At 48.9% G+C, this 16569-nt stretch overlaps 1 protein-coding gene across 7 annotated transcripts in view; it reads left to right on the top strand.

The window, feature by feature from the left end:
* The first annotated feature begins 890 nt into the window (after positions 1–890).
* The window catches only part of PRKCQ (protein kinase C theta), a 55482-nt gene continuing 39803 nt past the window's right edge, over positions 891–16569 (top strand). For 3 of the 7 annotated variants that reach the window (XM_035128182.3, XM_035128183.3, XM_088652571.1), the window contains exon 1: positions 907–1027. The gene's annotated coding sequence lies outside the window, so the exon portion shown is untranslated. Of the gene's footprint in view, positions 1028–1571; positions 1748–16569 lie in introns of those variants that run through there. The other 4 variants (XM_088652569.1, XM_088652570.1, XM_088652573.1 and 1 more) reach the window with 4 other exon arrangements.

Here is a 16569-nt window from a genome sequence, read left to right on the forward strand (position 1 = left end):
AGGGTGCTGTTTTGAATTGTTTTCATATACTGTACAGAATTGTCTCGAACTGCTCTTATTGTGGCTCACTTTAACCGCAAAATTGCTTTGAGTTTTTTTTTCCTTTAAATTGGAAGAGCTTCATAAATTGACTCAAATAAATAAATAGATAATGCTTTGAGCAATAATGTCTAACTCGACCACCTCCAGCCATTTTTTTAAAAAAGCTCTTCCTATTTCCAGCCTGTGTGTACAAACTCAAGTGTTTCCAAGCATGGCACTATGGTAACTTTGGGGGGGGGCAGGGGGGAGTCGCAGAAGAGGAACCCGACTCATTTCTCCTTTTTCTAAAAGACTGCAAAGGCTGGAAGGGGGAGCCCAAGGGAGAAGGGGAGATTCGAGCCAGGTTGCATTTAAAAGGCAAAACTACCTGGTTTGCACTTTTCAAAACGGTAGGCGTGCCGAAACGCAGCCACCCTTCAAAATTCGCTCGTCGCCGAATCTTCAGTGCAGTTTTTCCAGTCCAAAAATACATCTGCTGGAGTGCAGTGTGCATTCGAAGGCACATATTGGTGAAGATGACCCAGGGAAATCCATTGCATGGGGGGGGGGGTGTTCCCTTGCGAGAATGCATGTGCATTTGGCAATATTGAACACAAGGGTGTGTCGATATTAGGAGAAATTTGCACCCTATGACGGTGAGTTTTCAGGATGAGGTCTCCCCCCTCCGCCGCAAACGGATGTGGAAATGTGGAGAATTTCCTAGGGGAGCTCCCAGCTTGCTGGCACCGTGCCCTCCCACAGCAGGCTCCCCGTGGCATCTTGAGTTCCATCTCTGTCCTCCGGGCAGCGACAGCAGCAGTCAGGTGGTGGCGGTGGCTGTGTGGGTGGCCGTGTGGGTAACTGAAAGCAGCAGCTGTAGCAGCAGCAGGAGGAGGAGGAGAAGGAGGAGACAGCAGCAACCACAACTCGAGCTGAACTTCTTGAGAGCGCACTGGCTGAAGCAGGCAGGACGAGAAAAGGAAGGAGGGCGCAATTTGGAGAGCAGGTATGGGGGGAAATGAGGAGCCGTGGAGAGGCTGGGTTTGCTGCAGAGATCCAATGTGACCTTGAGACAATCAGGGCCAACACCTCACCTGTCGAATCGGAACTGCAGAATATTCTCCCCCTGGAACTTTTGTAATGTCACACAGGCTCTCTAAGATTGCAATGAATGTGTGTGTGTGTGTGTCAGAGGAGGGAAATAGGGTGTATACAGTCCTCATCCTGCTCGTAGAATCGTGGAATTGTAAAGTTGGAAGGGGCCACGGGGGTCATCTAGTCCAAACCCCCTGCAATGTAGGAATCTTTTGCCCAACGTGGGGCTCGAACCTACAACCCTGAGATTAAGAGTCTCATGCTCTACCGACCAAGCTATCAATCACAGAGTAGACCAATGGATGTTATTAGACGTGACTAAGTTAGGTTCATTAATCTTACTGGGACTACTCGGAGTATAACTTAGTTGAATGTAACCCACAATTTCCCCCCGCCATCCCCTTGACAGCATTTTGTAACTTTTGAACGTCCATTTCTGCTGTCTCTTTTTACAGCAACGAAAAGCAAGGGGTTTCAGCTTCACACCAGGAAAAGTGCCCCCCCCCTTTCAGGTTACAAACCTTCGTAAGGTTGAAAGGTTGGGCTGACTGGCGTGGTGGTGGTCCCCCCTTATCAGCTGGCAGGACTATTCCGGGCCTCTGCCAGGTCTCGCAAGGCCAGGTCTCAAATGGTGAGGACTTTCCTCTTTCTAGAAGTGCTTCTCTTGCCCAGGGCCGTATCGCTCGCAGAAGCGGCAACTTGCCAATCCTGCACTGTTATTTGAGGCTCGGGAGTGAGCTGAGGTTGCCAACTTTGAGGCCGGTCCCTGTGCCCTTTCCACAGCAGTTTGACGGGCAGGTGGCTGGGGCTCCATGCCACGGGAAGAAAGCACCAACAGCTGGTTTCGGGACTGCAGAACTCTGTGAAAAGGAACAGGAACAGATCACATGGCGAGAAGTTGGAAGTGCTACTTGGGAGCGATGCTTGGGGATGCGCAATCTCAGGGCCTTAAGTTGACACCAGGCATGGGGAAATCAGTTAGTTTCAGTTTCCCTCTGTTTCTCATTTTTCCAGTCTCAAACTCAGCTCTCCACATCTTCACACCAGTTTGCCAGTGCGTGTGGGTTTTTTACCCCCATGAGAATTCATCCTATGCGATTTTTGCCTAATTTAGGGATTTCGGGCAAAGCGGTCTCCTTTGCAAGTCGTTTTCACAGATATATGCATTCCCACACTTTCCCCTCAATATTTGCACCTTTGCACACTTGACTGAAGAACTGCGTTGCAGAATCCGGCTGTATTTAGGTTTGCACATTGTTTCCAAAAGTGCAAATTAAAGCGGCTGACCTTTAACTACTAACTGAATCATGTGTCTCCCCTATCTCTGGTTACAACTCTGTAAAATGGTCCTTCTGTATCCGTTGTGTAAGTTGGGAAATCTTGACGCGGAAGTCAGGGTGGTGTCATTTGTTGTGTCTGTGTTAGAACGCTGCTTGTGTAGCTCGTGGGAAGTTGCCGTGGTGTAAATGCCAGAGGGAAACGTAGCAATGGCAGTCAATTAGGAAGTGAGCTGCTGTTGTGGGGCAACTGAGCCACGGGCCTGCTCTGTCTGCGTTCCAGTATGGGAGACCTGCTTCAAGGTTATTTCCCTTTAAACCAGACTTTTGACAGCCCTTCAAGATCAAAAACTGTCCTTTGCAAAGTAGGAGACCAGGTCACCATCTCAAAAGGATGTCTAGAGAAACAACTGGTGGCCAAAAAAAAAAAATACTTGTTGACTTTTTACTCTTATGTGTGGGATTCCCTCCCTCGAAGAGATCCGTTTCGCACCTTGCCTGCTAAGCAATTTTTTGTTTGGAAAAGCAACTGGAAGTACAGGCTAATTTAGGACTTCTGAATTCATGGTGTGTTCCTGGTAGGGATGGGGAAATAAATTTGATTTGGTTCACATGTAAAGGTGAACCTGCCTAATTCAAAATACCATTTGAAGCAAAACACAACCTCATTTGAAACCCACACTTTTCTGAATTTTGTAATTCGGTTCTTCAGCCAAATATTGTGTGGACAAGTGCATATACAAGGTGATGCATAATGAAGTATACAGTTTCCATTTACAGCGTGTTGAAACTGTATACTTCATTATGAATCACACCGAATTAGGATAAAAGTGTGCGTACAGATGCATATATTAATGAAAAAATAGCACACAGAAAAGCATTATATATGGGGAAACTGATTTGCAGAAATGTGTGTGTTTGACGAAATTGCAAGCAAAGTATATGCATTAGGGGAAATCCGCATGAAAATGCTGGTGAATTTTCATGTTGACTTCTTTTCACTGCAAACTGATCCGGAAATGTAGCCTTACTGGTGTTTTGGAAAAAAAACAAACGAGAAGCAGAGAGAAAGCAATGCTGACAGATTTGTCTGTCCACGTTTCTGGGACTGCTGCTTTTATTGCTTCACCGTGTTGATTTATCCTTGCTGTTGTTGTTGCTGTTTTTTTAATCAATTTTAATATTGATCTATGACCCACTTGAACATTCGGTTTTGAGTGGAAAGACAGCTCCATGAACATTTCCAGCACACAAACTGAAAAATGTATAGGTGAGGTTCTGTAGGTATGAGTTGGGGAGGAGCGTGACGTCTTAGAAAATAGGATCCTGCCTTATACCGAGTCAGGCAGTTAGAATCATAGAATCATAGAGTTGGAAGAGACCACAAGGGCCATCCAGTCCAACCCCCTGCCAAGCAGGAAACACCATCAAAGCATTCTTGACAGATGGCTGTCAAGCCTCTGCTTAAAGACCTCCAGAGAAGGAGACTCCACCACACTCCATGGTAGCAAATTCCACTGCCGAACAGCTCTTACTGTCAGGAAGTTCTTCCTAATGTTTAGGTGGAATCTTCTTTCTTGAAGTTTGAATCCATTGCTCCGTGTCTGCTTCTCTGGAGCAGCAGAAAACAACCTTTCTCCCTCCTCCATATGACATCCTTTCATATATTTGAACATGGCTATCATATCACCCCTTAACCTTCTCTTCTCCAGGCTAAACATACCCAGCTCCCTAAGCCGTTCCTCATAAGGGATCATTTCCAGGCCTTTGACCATTTTGGTTGCCCTCTTCTGGACATGCTCCAGCTTGTCAGTATCCTTCTTGAACTGTGGTGCCCAGAACTGGACACAGTACTCCAGGTGAGGTCTGACCAGAGCAAAATACAAGTGGTACTATTACTTCCCTAGATCTAGATGCTATACTCGTATTGATGTGCCCAGAAATCCATTGGCTTTTTTAGCTGCTGCATCACACTGCTGACTCATGTCAAGTTTGTGGTCTACCAAGACTCCTAGATCCTTTTCACATGTACTGCTCTCAAGCCAGGTGTCACCCAAAGTTGGGGTCCTTGTAGCTCAGCACTGCCTGTACTGGCCGGCAGTGGCTTTCCAGAGTTTTGGACAGAAGCTGTTCCTAACCCTAACTGGGGATGCCGGGGACTGAACCTGTGATATTATGCGTCTGAAGCCGGTGCTCTGTGGCTCTTCCTTAATTGCCCAATGTTCTGATTCAGATGGCCTAATTCTGATTGGAACCAGTGTTGGCACAGGAGCGCTGCTTCCTTTAAGACCCACTAGATGTGCCGGCTCCCAGCACCTCGAATTGTTACGTGTGACAATTAGGTGGCAGAAAGTTGAGAGAGTGTCAGTGTGTGGTTGGAGCAGGAAACTTAACAGGCGGAGAGTCAGCCATTCCAGGAAACGGAGCTGTTTGAATGAGAAACCTACAGACAAAAAAAAAAAAACCCTGAATGTTTAATACCTTTGTTTCCCCCACGGTGGTGCTTCCCCCCAGGGCGTACTCAAGGGTACGCAATACCGGGCAGGCACACCAAGTGGTGCAGGCTGAGGGGTCTTCGGCCCCCCAAAAATTTTTTCAATGAGGGGTCTGGGCTCCCCCCCCCAATCCTGTGGCCTTCTCCACCGCCTTCTCCCCACCATTTCGCGCAGGGAGGAGGAAGCCAAGTGCGGAGCGCAGTTTCGCGCTCCCCATTTCCCATCCGGCATGCGAGCACCGGCATCGTGCGCTAGGTGGGGGTGGGATGGGACACGTCGCATGATGAGCAACATGGCGCGTCACATGATGAGCCCCCACAATGCAGGGGGGAAGCCAGCACCTTTGGTACAAGCACCATTTTTTTCTAAAAGAAAAGACACAGGCTCCCCCAAGGCATATGAATAAATAGGATTTGGGTGGTGGTGGAGGAAGAGAAAATGATTCTGATTCTCCATCACTGTGCAGAACCCAACCCTGAGCAGCTTGGCTTCGCATTAACGTCCTCCAATTAAAAAACACATGTGTGTGTGTGTGTGTGTGTGTGTGTGTGTGTGTGTGTGTGTTGAGACTGGGGGTGTTGTGGAAGCAGAACTTCCAGGCCCTGAGTTCAAATTTCACTTGCATCAAGTCAGCTGGCAATGCGGGGATGTTTTCTTAATCCTAGAGCACGGGTGTCAAACACAAGGCCCGGGGGCCAAATCCGGCCAGCCAGACCTCGTCATGTGGCCCGCCGAGCGCCCCAGCCAGCGGGACCCAGCAGCGGGACCTTGCTGCTGAAGCGCAGCGCCGACAAAGCGGCGACAAACAGCTGGGGCCGGAGGGGTAGAAAGGCGGCCGGAGCAGCGCTGCGTGGAGCGCCCCGAGCCACAGCAGGAGAAGGAGGAGGCAGCTTGCCGGGTCAGCGCCCGGCAGCGCCGCATGGAGAGTCCCGAGCCTCTGCGACGCAGCAGTGTTCTGTAGCACTTTGAATCCTCCTCCTCCTGCTGCCATGGCTTGGCGCCTGGAAACGGCTGCTGCTGCTGCTGCTGAAGCACAGACAAAGCACCCAGCAGCGCCGCGTGGAGGAGGAGGATTCAAAGTGCTACAGAGCACTGCTGCGTCCCAGAGGCTCGGGACTCTCCGCACGGCGCTGCCGGGCACCGACCCGGCAAGCCTCCGCCTCCTCCTCCTCTTGCCTCACCTCCTCCTCCTCCTGCCGCGGCTCAGCCTCATGAACGTGAGCTCAGCAGCGGCTCAGCCTTACAAACGTGCAACTTTGAGGCTTTACGCACTTCTCTTAAAACGGACACCCGCTGCCTCACGCTGCACGGGAAATGCTTTTTGCCCCTGGGTCCCTTCGCGCTCTTTTCTGGCGCTGAATCAAGGCGGCGACCCCCCTTCCCTTTCTTTCTTTCTTCCTCTCGTTCTTATTCTTTCTTTCCCTCTCCTTCCTTCCTTCTTTATCTCTGTCTTCTCTCCCTCTTTCTTTTTCTTTCCTTCTTTATTCCTTCTTTCCTACTCTTCTTTCTCTCACCTCTTTCCTTCCTCTCTCCCTCCTGCTCCCTCTTTTCTTTCTTTCTTTCTTTCTTCCTTCCTTCCTTCCTTCCTCCCCTCCCCTCCCCTCCCCTCCCCTCCCCTCTCCCTCTCCTTAGAAACATAGGATGCTGCTTTATATTTCTGGCCCTTAAACCCTGGAACCAGGAGAGCAGCTCCAGTGAGTCAACCTCAGCCAGTCCCTTTGGTGAAGGGTGGTGGCTCACTGGCAGAACATCTGTCCTGCATGCAGAAGGACCCCAGCATCTCCAGGTACTAGTAGCTCTGCAAAGGTCCTGCATGAAACCCTAGCGAGCCTCCACCACCCAGTGCAGTTACCAAAAATCATTTTTCAATAAATTGTACAATAATTGTACATTTGAATATCTACTTGCCATTATTCTGACTATATTTCTGCTTTCAGAGCTAGTTATTACTTACATTATTACAAAAAACAGTAATAATTGAATGCAGTGACAATAATTTATGATAATAAAGAGTGGACACATAGTCCTACAGATACAACCGGCCCTTTGAGGGTGACCAAACTGCTGATGCGGCCCCTGATGAATTTGAGTTTGACACCCCTGTAGAGGGTATCGAGACATTACACGCAAAACATATGCATTGGAGCTCCAATTGTCACCTCTGTTCATTCCATACACACACGGAATCAATCCTTCAGTCTGGTGGCTCCTCCCCTTTGGAACTCCCTACCCATTGATGATGATGATGATGATGATGATAATAATAATAATAATAATAATAATAATAATAATAATAATAATATTGTTATTTATATGCCGCCCATCTGACTGGGTTGCCCCAGCCACTCTGGGCAGCTTCCAACAAAATATTAAAACACAAAATCATAGCTGCCAAGTCTCCCGTATTCCCCGGGAACCCCCTGTTTTTCCAGCTGTTCCCAGCTGAAAAAACAGATTTTTTTTGTTTTTCCCCGGTTTATTCTGGCGCGGCAGCCATTTTGGAACAGGGCAGAGCAGCATCAAAAGTAGCTTCTGAGCATGCTCCGCCCAGTTCCAAAATGGTGGCAGCGCTACTTCCGGTCTGCTACTTCCGCTCCAGTCCCTTATTTCTCAGGCCGGAACTTGGCAGCTATGCACAAAATAGGTAGTATTGTGTTTGGCACCTGTCAGAATTTTTTTTGTTGAGGTGGGTCTACCCAGCCATGTAATTATAAGCTGCCACAACCATAATAAGAAAACCCACCCACCCCTGCTGCAACCCCAAATATTATGAATGGGAGACCTGATTGGACTCTCATTCCTACCCATTCATTCTTCCCTGCCTCTGTTTATTTTAATACAGTATTGAATTTCAGTTGGATGGCCTTTCTTGGTTTAGTAGTTGATTGTTGCTTAATTTTTTTTGCATTCGCTCATATGGTATGCTGCTTAGGCAGCTAATAAAGGGGATGAATAAATGAATCATTTTGGAATGAAAGCAAATTAACCGGGCTCCAATTGTTGCTGCGCTGCCCCCGCACACCAAATGCGCACCCACGAATATTTCTCACTGTGCAGATAGTTCAAAGATACCACAAGCCTCCAGTACTCTCTCTTCATGGGGGAAATGACCCTCCAAAAGGCTTCTGTGAAACTTCAGGAAAATGAAGCCTGATGTCAGGAACTGGAGTCAGGCATGATCAGCAATAAAATACAGATATACCTCAGTCAAACGTTCCGGCTCCCAAACGATCGAAAACCAGAAGTGAGTGTTCCAGTTTTCAAACATCCTTTTGGAAGCCGAACGTCCGACGGGGCTTCCGATTGGCTGCAGGAGCTTCCTGCAGCCAATCGGAAGCCATGCTTTGGTTTCCGAACGTTTCAGAAGTCGAACGGACTACCGGAACGGATTCCGTTTGACTTCCGAGGTACAACTGTACCCATTGTCAGTGAAGTTAACTCTTTATTGAAAGAAACCAAAACAGCACAGGCCTAGTGATCACAGCAACTCTTCGCATTAGGTCTTCCCCAATGAGGCAGTTGTGGGGGCTGAGAGTTCCCACTGCTCCCTAAAATTCCTCCTCTCCCTGGGTCCTTCCCAAACAATTAGAATTCAAATAAAATCTGCGGCACTCTGGGGCTGACTGCTTGGCCGCTGCCATCTTGACCAGAAGCCAAATGTTGAGCTTTTTTTTTTAGGATTTTACCCCACAGTAAAAAAAAACTGCCACAGGGGCCGGATTAAACTGACCGGCGGGCTGGATATTCCCAAACAATCTCAAACCCCTTCATCTATTTTCTCGTTGCTCTTCCCTCTACGTTCCTCTACGTTTTTTGGGACACTAGCAGCGAAGCAAGTTGGTGACAGCAGGAGGGAGAGACTCCCTGGCTCAGGGGTCGGCAAGGGGTCAGTTCCCTCCATGGGCCAGTTTGTGTGCGCGCATGCTCAGACATGATTTCCGGCACCGCAGAAGCAAGTCCCTGCACTGCGCTGCATCGGTTTAGCGCAGTATATGGGGACTTGCTGAGCAGGTGCCTTGGTTTAGGGGCGGCTCGGGGGCCAGTTAAATGACCTCTGTGGGCCGCTTATGGTCCATGGGCCTTAGGTTGCCTACCCCCGCCCTGACTTCTTTGGCAACCTGTCTCATCACTGTCTCCTGGCCACCTTCCTCTCCTGCCACTGATTCTGGACTGCTCTGTCCCAGCCTCTCCCTGCTCACTAAACCCCATTGCCTCTTCAGCTTCCAACATCTCCTCCTCCCCATCTGCCCCCTCTTCTCCCTCTGACCGCCATCCCACCACCAATCCCCTGGCTCTGAGCCTTCTTCCCCTGGGGGTTCCCCAAGCTGGTGCCTCTCACCATTCCTCTGCATCCAGCCAGTCCATGACATCGGATCGTTTAGTCACTGGCTCTTTGGTAGACTCTAAGCAAGGAGTGCAGAATACAAATGAGGTAATGTTAGATGCCAAGTGTGCAATTAGATACCTTTGGTCCTCTCCGTGTGGCTGGTGTGGGTGCTTAATTAAAGGATGGACAACTCATTTTCCAGACCAGTTTTCACCCAGAGGTGGAAAGCGCTGGCAGAAGTTGCACTATTTGAAGGCAGAGAAATGACGCGGCTTGAGTCTGTCTGCAAACGTGCAGCATCTTAACTTGTCTTTTCCACAACTCCCCTAATACGAGGACTTTCTGCACTTAATAGAGCCATTGGAGAAATTCATTTGATGCAAACCTTCAACATTCACTCTTCTCAACGCGAATCGAAACACATCTCTCCTTCTGAAGCCGCACTTTCTCTGAATTTTGCAATGCAGTTATCCAGCCAAATTTTGAATGGATGCCAAAAAAAAGTTCTTTTTTGTGAAAAATATGTTCAAAAAGGCAGTTGGTATTGGTGAAAATAATGATGTGCAGAAACTCATTGGGTTCCATGGAAATCACTTGCCAAAAAAAAGTGAACGCTAGGCAAAATTGCATAGGAAAATGTGCACATTGGAAGGAACACATTCTCAAATGCACATGAGATTTCACGCAGATGTTTTATGTCATTTCACGCATGCAGCACTGGGATGAGCTTGTCTACTAAGGAGTAAGTCCTATTAGATTCAATGGGACTTACTCCCAGTAGCCCAATGGGTCAGTGCATTGGCATACCTGCCAAGTTGCTGTCCGAGAAATAAGGGACTGGACCGGAAGTAGCAGACCGGAAGTAGCGCTGCCGCCATTTTGGAACTGGGCGGAGCATGCTCAGAAGCTACTTTTGATGCTGCTCTGCCCTGTTCCAAAATGGCCACCGCACCAGAAGTCGTGCTGCAGCCATTTTGGAACTGGGCAAAACAGCATCAAAAGTCGCTTCTGAGCATGCTCTACCCAGTTTCAAAATGGCCGCCGCGCCAGAATAAACCGGGGAATAAATCCGTTTTTTCGGCTGGGGACAGCTGGAAAAACAGGGGTTTCCCGGGGAATACGGGAGACTTGGCAGCTATGGTGCATTGGGGATTCAAGTCCACTCAGGCAGGATTCCTGCATTGCAGGGAGGTGGGCTAGATGACCCCCAGGGTCCCTTCCAATTCTACAATTCTGTGATTCTAAGTGGAGTTAGGATTGCAGCCTTCTTTGTTTCTGATGGCTTTTCCCCAGCTTGCTTGTATGATAGGCAGGTCGGCTGGCAGGCAATTGCCTGTGGAGCTTTGGATTTCCCAGGCTGCCCCTGTCACTGTGGAACATTCTGGAAGAAAATGGCACACCCACACACACCCCACACAGTTGGTCACCTTTTCCTCTTGTCCCCAAAGCATGCAGTGCCCTAGGCATTCTGGGGAAATACATTAAGACTAGTTGCTTTCACTAGAGAAAGGTGAGCTTGCTGTGAATGAGTGACAAACAGCTATGAGCAGGAGAATGGAACCGGCCCCATTTATCACGCACATTCATTCCTCAAGGTGTATTTTTCATGCTGAATTAAACCTGAATGGGCCCCCATTTGGTTCAGCTGTACTAATTTAACTCGGTGGAAAGACTTGTGCAGTACAATCCCATGCAGGTCTACTCAGCCACATGCCCCATTAAGTTCAATGGGACTTGCTCCCAGGCAAGGATTGCAGCCTAAGGAAGATATATGTAATTGTTTGTTTTGGAGTGGTGTTCAGTACAAAGAAAGGAGGTCTTTATGGTTGTCACTGCTGCAGTTTTCTTCCAGTGGAAAAAAAAACCCTGATAACATCTCAAGCTAAAAGATCTTCTACTCTTTAGTATGTAGATGGTGTGCATTTATAGGTTGGGGGGGTGGGGAGGTTTTCCTCTTTAGCTCTGTCAGTTCTGCCAAAACTCTATACAGAAAACTGACAAGGTTAAACTCGTAACAACCTGATCATTCTTTATTGTAATTTATGGCACTGTGGTTAAACCACTGAGCCTAGGGCTTGCTGATCAGAAGGTCAGCGGTTCGAATCCCTGTGACGGGGTGAGCTCCCGTTGCTTGGTCCCAGCTCCTGCCAACCTAGCAGTTCGAAAGCACGTCAAAATGCAAGTAGATAAATAGGAACCGCTACAGCGGGAAGGTAAACGGCGTTTCCATGTGCTGCTCTGGTTCGCCAGAAGCGGCTTTGTCATGCTGGCCACATGACCTGGAAGCTATACGCCGGCTCCCTCGGCCAATAATGTGAGATGAGCGCGCAACCCCAGAGTCGGTCACGACTGGACCTAATGGTCAGGGGTCCCTTTACCTTTACCTTTATTTGCATCGGAGCAAACTAAATTAGCTGAACTTGAACCCCACTGAAATCAACGGGCCAAGTTAAACATGGCTGAAGCCCCATTGATTTCAGTGGGGCTGGACTAAATGAGCCTGGATGCAACCCACCATTGTTTAATCATGTGTCTATGGTGTCTCTTCTGTATTAGATTTTCATACCCTTTGGTGTGAAGGGTGATTCTTTTCATGGGGACCAGATTCCATTTTCTCCAAAGTCCTCCTTCACTTTATCTGTTTTCTTGCCCCTTGCCTGTAGGGTTGCCAGACTCAATAGAGGGCAGGACTTCTGTGCCTTTAATTGCCCTGCTCTCTTTTGGGTCTGGAAACCTCAAAGAGAAACCAGCAGACCCTTTGTTTAATTTCCAAGCAAATTTCCAAGCAGACCCTACTTGCCCGGGATCCAGCGGACGTGGTGGTCTCAGAGAATTTCACTCTCACGTAGATATGGGCAGGAAGTACTGCAAAATGATTCTCCCACGCCCACCCCACTCACTCGATGGTTAAGTTTTTCAACAACAGGAACTTCACCTGTGACAATTTTGTGTCCCCAGGAAGACATAAGCAAGGCAGGGAATTCACAAAGTCAGCGCCACCCTCTGTTAAATGTGGAGGAACTGCTGGGATCGGAGGCACCAGCTTGCCAGGGTGATCAGGAGAGCCAATGTTGCGTGTGGATGATGTCGAGACGTCACATGTGGGACGTCAGGACACTGGGAGTAGCTGGGGGCAGAGCCGAACACAGCAGCCATGCAGGAGGAAGATTCCACCTAAACATTAGGAAGAACTTCCTGACAGTAAGAGCTGTTCAGCAGTGGAATTTGCTACCAAGGAGTGTGGTGGAGTCTCCTTCTTTGGAGGTCTTTAAGCAGAGGCTTGACAGGCATATGTCAAGAATGCTTTGATGGTGTTTCCTGCTCGGCAGGGGGTTGGACTGGATGGCCCTTGTGGTCTCTTCCAACTCTATGATTCTAGGAGGAGGGGAAGGAGCCGGCCACTGGAGTCCGGCTGCGGTCAGCTCCATGGTTCCCCTTCTCAATTTGTGGACATTGGGGGACCCGGCCTCTACCCGGCCCCTACCCCAAAAATATATGGTGGCCCTGAAAGGGCTTGGCCCCCCAGAGCTGGCACCCCTGGCTGAGATTATTCTCATTCTGCGATTATTGTCCTTCTGTTTTTCAACAGAAATAAGGAGGATAGAAAGAGCTACTGGGACATCTTTAGGGTGTGGGAGCAAGGGGACAAGTTAAAAACGTAAAGAGAAAATGCTGCTGCTGGATCAGGCCAATGCGCTCGGTTCAGTATACCTAAAGGAGCGTCTCCAGCCCCATCATTCAGCCCGGACACTGAGGTCCAGCTCCGAGGGCCTTCTGGCGGTTCCCTCACTGCGAGATTACAGGAAACCAGGCAAAGGGCCTTCTCGGTAGTGGCGCCTGCCCTGTGAAACACCCTCCCATCAGATGTCAAGGAAATAAACAACTATCTGACTTTTAGAAGACGTCTGAAAACAGCCCTGTATAGGGAAGTTTTTAATGTTTGATGTTTGATTGTGGTTTTTAATATTCGGTTGGGAGCTGCCCAGAGTAGCTGGGGAGACCCAGCCAGATGGGCAGGGTATAAATAATAAATTATTATTACAGTAGCACCTCGGGTTACGTAACCCTCGGGTTATGTAAACTTCAGGGTGCGAAAGAAAATCTGGAAGTATTTGACCGGATTCCGCCGCACGCACATGCGCAGAAACGGTCTACTGCCATGCGCATGCGTATAACAGTGATCCTCGGGTTGCGAAAACCTCGGGATCCAGCCGGACCTCCGGAACAGGTCCCGTTCACAACCGGAGATACCACTGTATTATTATTTTATTATACAAGCATCCTGTTCTCACAGTGGTTATCTAGACACCTGTGGGAACCAGCAAGCAGCAAGAAGCTTCTCCTTTCCCATGGTTTCTAGCAACTGGTATTCAGAAGCATCGCTGCCTCTGACTGTGGAGGCAGAGCACACCATCCTGGCAAGTAGCCTTTGATAGCCTTGTCCTCCACGCAGGGCTGGCCCAAACATGAGGCAATGTGAGTCAAGTGCTTTGGGCGGCAGGATCCACAGAGGCAGCAGATCCAGCCTCCAAGGAATGCGTCGCCTGAGGCTGCCGCAATGACATCGACAACTGTGGTGGAGGACAAGTCTGCCAATGCCTCTCACTCTTGTTTCCCATGTAGATCTTCACTGCCTACTTCTTTCCTGGTGGGGCAAACACAATTTTGTGGTTTGCTTTGGGTGCCCAAATCTCTCAGGCTGTCCCTGCCTCTGTGGATTTGCCTAGTCCAGGCATCCCCAAACTTCGGCCCTCCAGATGTTTTGGACTACAATTCCCATCTTCCCCGACCACTGGTCCTGTTAGCTAGGGATCATGGGAGTTGTAGGCCAAAACATCTGGAGGGCCGCAGTTTGGGGATGCCTGGCCTAGTTGCATTTTGGCACCTGCTCCATGGGACAATTCTTCCTTTTGCTCACCCCTCCATGGTTTCTCGGGGCAGACAGTTGCCAGCAACAACAACAACACGATACCTTCCAACATGTCTCCGGTGAAAATAAGATTGTCCTGTTCAATTTGCGTCTAGTGTGTCGCAACTAAGATGAGCAGAGACAGAGCTGATATCCCTAAGATGCAGAATATTGTACGGATAGCATTGCTACAGTTGTTTGGAGGTACACCAAAACAGGGACGGAGGAAGGGGGTGGGGGGCGGACCACCCCAAGTGTCTTCCTTGAGGGGGGGTGTGACATTTGGCACACCACCCGCCCACAACTCCCGAGCCATTAGGAGAAGGGGGGAGCTGTGCCGCTTTGCCAGCAGCATTCTCCCCATCCCCCTTCGTTTTGACAGCTGGGGGAGGCTTGGGAGTGGGGGTGAGTGGGGGCACCTGAGTGGCCATCCCATGCCTGGGAGGGCATCCTCCACACCCCACATGCCCCGCTGCCATGGGTGCAGCGTGGGCATATGCTCCGCCGCTGCACCCAAACCACCAGTTGCTAGAGGTAAAAAAAAGTTTTACTGCAATTTAACCTTTGAATAGGTCGGGGGGTGTGTGTGCCTCTTCACCTGACCGTGAATCTTGCTTTCACGCCCCAATACGTACACCCAGAGAGAGGCATCTGGGCATAGCTCTAAACCACAAAGAGATGGCTCCGTCTGTGAAAAGGCGGAGCTGGTGGCAAGTCCCGCAGCCACAAGGTGCTCGGCTTCCTCCCAGCTTCACAGAATCACAACTGAGAAGACCGACATTCCTATCAGCAAATCAAATGCTGGCTCAGGTGTCGGTTTTCTCCTCTTCCCCACCTCCACCCCGCTTTATACAGAAGTTTCTCTGCCTTAAAAACGTGTCGAAGGACTCCGGGAAAACCCATGCCTTTCTGAATTCGTAATAATTATAATGATGCTTCTCATGTGGTTCTGAGCACATCACATCCTTCCTTAAACCCCAATGCTGCCTTAGGAACATGGGAAGCCAGGAAGCCAGACTATTGCTCCATCAGTATTGCAGATTGAGCTGGCAGCATCTATCCAGGGTTTCCGGCAAGGTTCCTTCCTTTCCTTACCTGGAGATGCTTGAGATTAAACCTAGGATCATCTTCGTGCAAGGGAGACTCTCTGCCACTGTTGTTTATTGGGTGTGTGTCTGCAAACCCTCGAACACTTCTCCAGCAAATATAGGGACATCCTATTCAGTTATTATTACTATTATTTTCTTTATATCCCACCCATCTGACTGGATTGCCCCAGCTACTCTGGACGGCTACTCCTATAAAAACATATAAAAACATTAAATATTTTTAAAACTTCCCTATACTGGGCTGTCTTCAGAGGTCTTCCATAGGCTCTATAGCAGGCACCCCCAAACTGCGGCCCTCCAGATGTTTTGGCCTACAACTCCCATGATCCCTAGCTAACAGGACCACTGGTCGGGGAAGATGGGAATTGTAGTCCAAAACATCTGGAGGGCCGAAGTTTGGGGGGTGCCTGCTCTATAGTTACTTATCCCTTTGCCTCAAGGGTTGCATAACTCCATACCCTCCAACATTTCTCCAATGAAAATAAGGACACCCTAAGGAAAAGTGGGACATTCTGGGATCAAATCAGAAACTGTGACGGCTTCTGTAAATCCGGGACTGTCCCTGGAAAATAGGGGCACTTTGAGGGTCTGTGTTTGTTTTCCCTTCCTGTGAGCCTCACCCATCCAAGGTCCCACTCGCTGGCTGGCTTCATTTCCATCCAGTATACAGTGGTACCTTGGTTCTCAAACTTAATCTGTTCCGGAAGTCCGTTCCAAAACCAAAGTGTTCCAAAACCAAGGCGTGCTTTCCCATAGAAAGCAATGCAAAATGGATTAATCCGTTCCAGACTTTTAAAAACAACCCTTAAAACAGCAATTAAACACGGGTTTTACTATCTAACGATACCATTGATCCATAAAATGAAAGCAATAAACAATGTACTGCAGTCACACACACAATCAATCAATCAATCAGTAGCTGAACTGGGTTCCACACAGTCACAAAAAAAAACAATAAAAGAGCCGCAAAAACGAAAACGCAAAATAAATAGCAAAAGCAGCCAGACCTCAGCGTAACACTCAAAACGGAGCATGTTCGGCTTCCGAAAAAAAGTTCACAAACTGGAACACTTACTTCCGGGTTTACAGTGTTTGGGTTTCAAGTTGTTTGAGTACCAAGGCGTTTGAGAACCAAGGTACCACTGTATAAATATCCCATTTAACACTTGACAGCATCTTGTTTAACCATGCTGGCTTTCATCCATCCCCTTGCAGTGCCATTTTGCAATCCGCTTTGCTCCTGGTTCCCTTTCGGGGGCAGCTTGTGCCCGGCATTAACTTGTGCAGGGTTCACTGAACAAATGCTTCCCACTCGCGCCCCCCCCCTTCCACCATC

Source organism: Zootoca vivipara, chromosome 9 (assembly GCF_965207765.1).
Source record: "Zootoca vivipara chromosome 9, rZooViv2.hap1.1, whole genome shotgun sequence".
Classification (NCBI taxonomy): domain Eukaryota; kingdom Metazoa; phylum Chordata; class Lepidosauria; order Squamata; family Lacertidae; genus Zootoca; species Zootoca vivipara.